The sequence below is a fragment of the Amphiura filiformis genome, chromosome 6 (assembly GCF_039555335.1).
Source record: "Amphiura filiformis chromosome 6, Afil_fr2py, whole genome shotgun sequence".
Lineage (NCBI taxonomy): Eukaryota > Metazoa > Echinodermata > Ophiuroidea > Amphilepidida > Amphiuridae > Amphiura > Amphiura filiformis.
The window spans coordinates 41,668,225-41,675,253 of record NC_092633.1 but is presented as its reverse complement, the minus strand read 5'-3'; positions in this window follow the sequence as shown (position 1 = coordinate 41,675,253).

Below are 7,029 nucleotides of genomic sequence, written 5' to 3'. Positions count from 1 at the left end.
TCATAATTGAATTTCTTTACACAATTACAAGTATGATGATATCACATCTTTTTTACACCCTGTAAAGTGTCCTTTTTTCCCTCAAGGCTTGAATATTTAATCAACTCCATTAACCAGCCTACAACTGACTTATAATATTGGGCAATGGTTTAGAAAATATACCAATTATACAAGATTTTTGGTTTTTCTTTGGTATTTTACAACCATAGTCTGTGTAAATACACTTGATCTCACTAGCAACCTGAATATCTTAACTTTACGTACCGTACTCTGCAAACTCAATGAATCGGAAAAATAAAATAATTATATTGAAGAATGATTCAGCAAAATGATGAGCATAACACCTATTACGTCTCTATAACGGCATCATTGTCCGAGTTTGTTTTAGGAAAATAGCTACATTTGTGTTCATCGTGGAGCTCTTGGTATGCCAGCAACACAAAGGCTTACAGCGCAGTTGCCAACATTTTTCTAACTGACCAATTGTGTTTGTGCAATAACACACGTTTGAGTCTGCCTACTACGCTGTATACGCCATATGTACTCTGTGGGAAAATTCTACGATGAACACAAATTAACTAATTTTCTTTTTTAGATTTCAAAACGTCAATTTGCAATTTAAAGACACAAAACCTACCAATTAATATTGTATACACACCCATAATTCATAAATATCCGATTTGATAACCATTTATCTGTGCCAATATAAAGATAGGTAAATAGTTAAAAAAAATACAAAAGTGTGTGGTTTTGGAATTGGATACAAGCCTTCCCATTTATTGATGATTCTTTTTTTACCCGAAATTAGAATTGGTTGAAAGGAAAGGATGAAGCAAGAAATTTTGAAACGGTTGCCAAGTACATTTCGACTGACCAATAGTACACCAGTATACAAATCAATATTTTCAGCTGAAATGATAACTATGTTTACTTTGATATAATGTATGGAAACCGGGCGGCACCGTTCGGCGGTCAACCGCCGGTCGAGTTTTTATTTCATCCCTAATTCACCCGAATTGGAGCAGATAAGAAACGAGCGAAGAATCAAAAAGTACGGCAGCAACTTTCAATCCGGAGGGGGGGGGACTTCAATATGAAATGGATATAGGTGTAGGTCTGGCACTTTCACAGTAAGGGGCATTCGGTGAGAGCAAAATGTAAAAAATATGGGGTCATTGGGTGAGAGCAAAATGTAAAAAATATGGGGTCATTGGGTGAGAGCATGATTTTTGAACTTGTAAGGGTCTTTGGGTGACAGATTAAATGGAAAAATAGGGGGTCTTCGGGTGACAGAGCATGTGTTCGTAAAAATATATGGGGTCTTTGGGTGATAGCGACGCTGAAAAAGGGGGTCTTAACAGCCCTACATACGCGTCACCTCCAAAGTGGGAGTGCCCCGGGGCTTTCAATACGGCGTTCTTTCGGAGGTAAACGGTGTGAAAAATAGGAATCTTCAGAGGACCAATGCTAAAATTGTTTTAGTGGGAATTTAAAATTTTGTCACTTTTGAAAAGCTTTCTTTTTATAGGCCTAAGTTCGATAAAATTAATAAAGTCGTACCGTGCCGAATAAGGTGGGGGGGGGGCGAATTTTTGCAACTATACAAAAAGTCCCGAAATCAGGTTTTTACGCTTTTTTGGTCAAAAAAGGTCCACTTTTCACAAAATCGTCCACCCTTGGATAAAAGTCCACTTTTTCAAAATCAGCACCCCCAAAAAAAAAAAAATCCTGCGACGGGCCTGCACCTGTTCCCACAAAATGAGTATAAAGTCGCCATTTTCAATAGAAAATAAAAGACATCGAAGAGGCGGCAATAATTGATTTTGGAGACCAAAGCAAGGAGCCATCTTTATGCTCATTTTGTGAGAACTGGCCATAGTGAGTTACGGCTTTCTGGTTCTGAATCCTCGTTGTTGAGAAAGGGGTCTTTGAGTGGTAACAAGGAAAACGGCGGATAGGAAATTGGGAAGAACTTATGGGTCTTTAGAGGAAGCAGGTAAACTTGGTAAAAAAAAGATTAAAAAAATCTGAGTCCACACATAAATATTGTAAACCTCAACATTGAGGGTCGGGGTCTAAAGATTAGCATAAATTGGAACAGGGTCATAATACCCTGACAAAATATACACCAGTGTTTGTCATTGAGGTATTGTTTCTAAATTTCTAATTGATAATGGAACAACAAACATCCACCCACACATCATCACGATATAGAGTGGATCAGACCGGGGATCAGAGTTCATAATAAATGACACAAATAAATAACGTGGGTCCTGAAATCTGAATAGCTCTGATTTATGAGGGTGTTTTGTTTTATTTTTGGATTTGTTTATTTTGTATTTTGTTTTATACAGGTCTACTCCCGGGTCTATACCCGACCATTTTTAATTCACGTTTACGCCATTCAATGAACAAGCGAGTTACGTCGGGTGGAATTTTTTTTAAATGGGTCCGCTCTGGCATGGAGTAATAATAGGGCGGGTAATAGGGTGGGGGCGGTGTACTACCGTGTACATCGCGATCCGTCGGCATCTTCTCAATTATTTGATGATGGCAAGAAATTTTAATAACAAAGTCGCATGAAAGAAGATTCTTTGATTGGAAATTACCTAAAAGTCATTTGGGCTTTGAAAAGTAAATTACAAAACTTGAATCTCTGGCGGAACTCCAGAAAATTCCAGTAAAAATAAATCTGAGCAGGAAAGCGTTCAAAGCCCCCTGGTTGCTACATTAAGGAATATTCAGCGTAATTGAACGGTACGTGGTTTATGCTCAGATCTGTGGTCCCATTTCGATTGAACACTTTGGGAAAGTCGGATGGCACTGACACAGAGTTTAACATGCGCAACGAAAGTATTAATGACCATCTTCCCTCTGCCAATTTCGACAAAATGAACAAAACGAGCGATCGCATAAATCACCATCGAAATTATTGGTCCTATTCAGTTAAATGTATGAGTAATCATAACTTAATTGCGCTTGTGATTATTGCTGGATCTGATAATGATCCCTGGGTAATGATCTCTCAATTCATGATTCACTGATGATGGAAATAAGAAATGCCTACACATAGTGTCAAGTTAGCACATTCTACCCACCCCAAAGCAAATACTTGGACAAACCAAATTACTTCACAAAATACAGCACATTCAAATTTCTTTCTTTTATTGCAATCATAATTGAATTTCTTTACACAATTACAAGTATGATGATATCACATCTTTTTTTACACCCTGTAAAGTGTCCTTTTTCCCTCAAGGCTTGAATATTTAATCAACTCCATTAACCAGCCTACAACTGACTTATAATATTGGGCAATGGTTTAGAAAATATACCAATTATACAAGATTTTTGGTTTTTCTTTGGTATTTTACAACCATAGTCTGTGTAAATACACTTGATCTCACTAGCAACCTGAATATCTTAACTTTACGTACCGTACTCTGCAAACTCAATGAATCGGAAAAATAAAATAATTATATTGAAGAATGATTCAGCAAAATGATGAGCATAACACCTATTACGTCTCTATAACGGCATCATTGTCCGAGTTTGTTTTAGGAAAATAGCTACATTTGTGTTCATCGTGGAGCTCTTGGTATGCCAGCAACACAAAGGCTTACAGCGCAGTTGCCAACATTTTTCTAACTGACCAATTGTGTTTGTGCAATAACACACGTTTGAGTCTGCCTACTACGCTGTATACGCCATATGTACTCTGTGGGAAAATTCTACGATGAACACAAATTAACTAATTTTCTTTTTTAGATTTCAAAACGTCAATTTGCAATTTAAAGACACAAAACCTACCAATTAATATTGTATACACACCCATAATTCATAAATATCCGATTTGATAACCATTTATCTGTGCCAATATAAAGATAGGTAAATAGTTAAAAAAATACAAAAGTGTGTGGTTTTGGAATTGGATACAAGCCTTCCCATTTATTGATGATTCTTTTTTTACCCGAAATTAGAATTGGTTGAAAGGAAAGGATGAAGCAAGAAATTTTGAAACGGTTGCCAAGTACATTTCGACTGACCAATAGTACACCAGTATACAAATCAATATTTTCAGCTGAAATGATAACTATGTTTACTTTGATATAATGTATGGAAACCGGGCGGAACCGTTCGGCGGTCAACCGCCGGTCGAGTTTTTATTTCATCCCTAATTCACCCGAATTGGAGCAGATAAGAAACGAGCGAAGAATCAAAAAGTACGGCAGCAACTTTCAATCCGGAGGGGGGACTTCAATATGAAATGGATATAGGTGTAGGTCTGGCACTTTCACAGTAAGGGGCATTCGGTGAGAGCAAAATGTAAAAAATATGGGGTCATTGGGTGAGAGCAAAATGTAAAAAATATGGGGTCATTGGGTGAGAGCATGATTTTTGAACTTGTAAGGGTCTTTGGGTGACAGATTAAATGGAAAAATAGGGGGTCTTCGGGTGACAGAGCATGTGTTCGTAAAAATATATGGGGTCTTTGGGTGATAGCGACGCTGAAAAAGGGGGTCTTAACAGCCCTACATACGCGTCACCTCCAAAGTGGGAGTGCCCCGGGCTTTCAATACGGCGTTCTTTCGGAGGTAAACGGTGTGAAAAATAGGAATCTTCAGAGGACCAATGCTAAAATTGTTTTAGTGGGAATTTAAAATTTTGTCACTTTTGAAAAGCTTTCTTTTTAGAGGCCTAAGTTCGATAAAATTAATAAAGTCGTACCGTGCCGAATAAGGTGGGGGGGGGGGGGGTGCGAATTTTTGCAACTATACAAAAAGTCCCGAAATCAGGTTTTTACGCTTTTTTGGTCAAAAAAGGTCCACTTTTCACAAAATCGTCCACCCTTGGATAAAAGTCCACTTTTTCAAAATCAGCACCCCCAAAAAAAAAAAAAAAAATCCTGCGTACGGGCCTGCACCTGTTCCCACAAAATGAGTATAAAGTCGCCATTTTCAATAGAAAATAAAAGACATCGAAGAGGCGGCAATAATTGATTTTTGGAGACCAAAGCAAGGAGCCATCTTTATGCTCATTTTGTGAGAACTGGCCATAGTGAGTTACGGCTTTCTGGTTCTGAATCCTCGTTGTTTAGAAAAGGGGTCTTTGAGTGGTAACAAGGAAAACGGCGGATAGGAAATTGGGAAGAACTTATGGGTCTTTAGAGGAAGCAGGTAAACTTGGTAAATAAATGGTTAAAAAAATCTGAGTCCACACATAAATATTGTAAACCTCAACATTGAGGGTCGGGGTCTAAAGATTAGCATAAATTGGAACAGGGTCATAATACCCTGACAAAATATACACCAGTGTTTGTCATTGAGGTATTGTTTCTAAATTTCTAATTGATAATGGAACAACAAACATCCACCCACACATCATCACGATATAGAGTGGATCAGACCGGGGATCAGAGTTCATAATAAATGACACAAATAAATAACGTGGGTCCTGAAATCTGAATAGCTCTGATTTATGAGGGTGTTTTTGTTTTATTTTGGATTTGTTTATTTTGTATTTTGTTTTATACAGGTCTACTCCCGGGTCTATACCCGACCATTTTAATTCACGTTTACGCCATTCAATGAACAAGCGAGTTACGTCGGGTGGAATTTTTTTTAAATGGGTCCGCTCTGGCATGGAGTAATAATAGGGCGGGTAATAGGGTGGGGGCGGTGTACTACCGTGTACATCGCGATCCGTCGGCATCTTCTCAATTATTTGATGATGGCAAGAAATTTTAATAACAAAGTCGCATGAAAGAAGATTCTTTGATTGGAAATTACCTAAAAGTCATTTGGGCTTTGAAAAGTAAATTACAAAACTTGAATCTCTGGCGGAACTCCAGAAAATTCCAGTAAAAATAAATCTGAGCAGGAAAGCGTTCAAAGCCCCTGGTTGCTACATTAAGGAATATTCAGCGTAATTGAGCGGTACGTGGTTTATGCTCAGATCTGTGGTCCCATTTCGATTGAACACTTTGCGACAGTCGGATGGCACTGACACAGAGTTTAACATGCGCACCGAAAGTATTAATGACCATCTTCCCTCTGCCAATTTCGACAAAATGAACAAAACGAGCGATCGCATAAATCACCATCGAAATTATTGGTCCTATTCAGTTAAATGTATGAGTAATCATAACTTAATTGCGCTTGTGATTATTGCTGGATCTGATAATGATCCCTGGGTAATGATCTCTCAATTCATGATTCACTGATGATGGAAATAAGAAATGCCTACACATAGTGTCAAGTTAGCACATTCTACCCACCCCAAAGCAAATACTTGGACAAACCAAATTACTTCACAAAATACAGCACATTCAAATTTCTTTCTTTTATTGCAATCATAATTGAATTTCTTTACACAATTACAAGTATGATGATATCACATCTTTTTTTTTACACCCTGTAAAGTGTCCTTTTTTCCCTCAAGGCTTGAATATTTAATCAACTCCATTAACCAGCCTACAACTGACTTATAATATTGGGCAATGGTTTAGAAAATATACCAATTATACAAGATTTTTGGTTTTTCTTTGGTATTTTACAACCATAGTCTGTGTAAATACACTTGATCTCACTAGCAACCTGAATATCTTAACTTTACCTACCGTACTCTGCAAACTCAATGAATCGGAAAAATAAAATAATTATATTGAAGAATGATTCAGCAAAATGATGAGCATAACACCTATTACGTCTCTATAACGGCATCATTGTCCGAGTTTGTTTTAGGAAAATAGCTACATTTGTGTTCATCGTGGAGCTCTTGGTATGCCAGCAACACAAAGGCTTACAGCGCAGTTGCCAACATTTTTCTAACTGACCAATTGTGTTTGTGCAATAACACACGTTTGAGTCTGCCTACTACGCTGTATATCGCCTATATGTACTCTGTGGGAAAATTCTACGATGAACACAAATTAACTAATTTTCTTTTTTAGATTTCAAAACGTCAATTTGCAATTTAAAGACACAAAACCTACCAATTAATATTGTATACACACCCATAATTCATAAA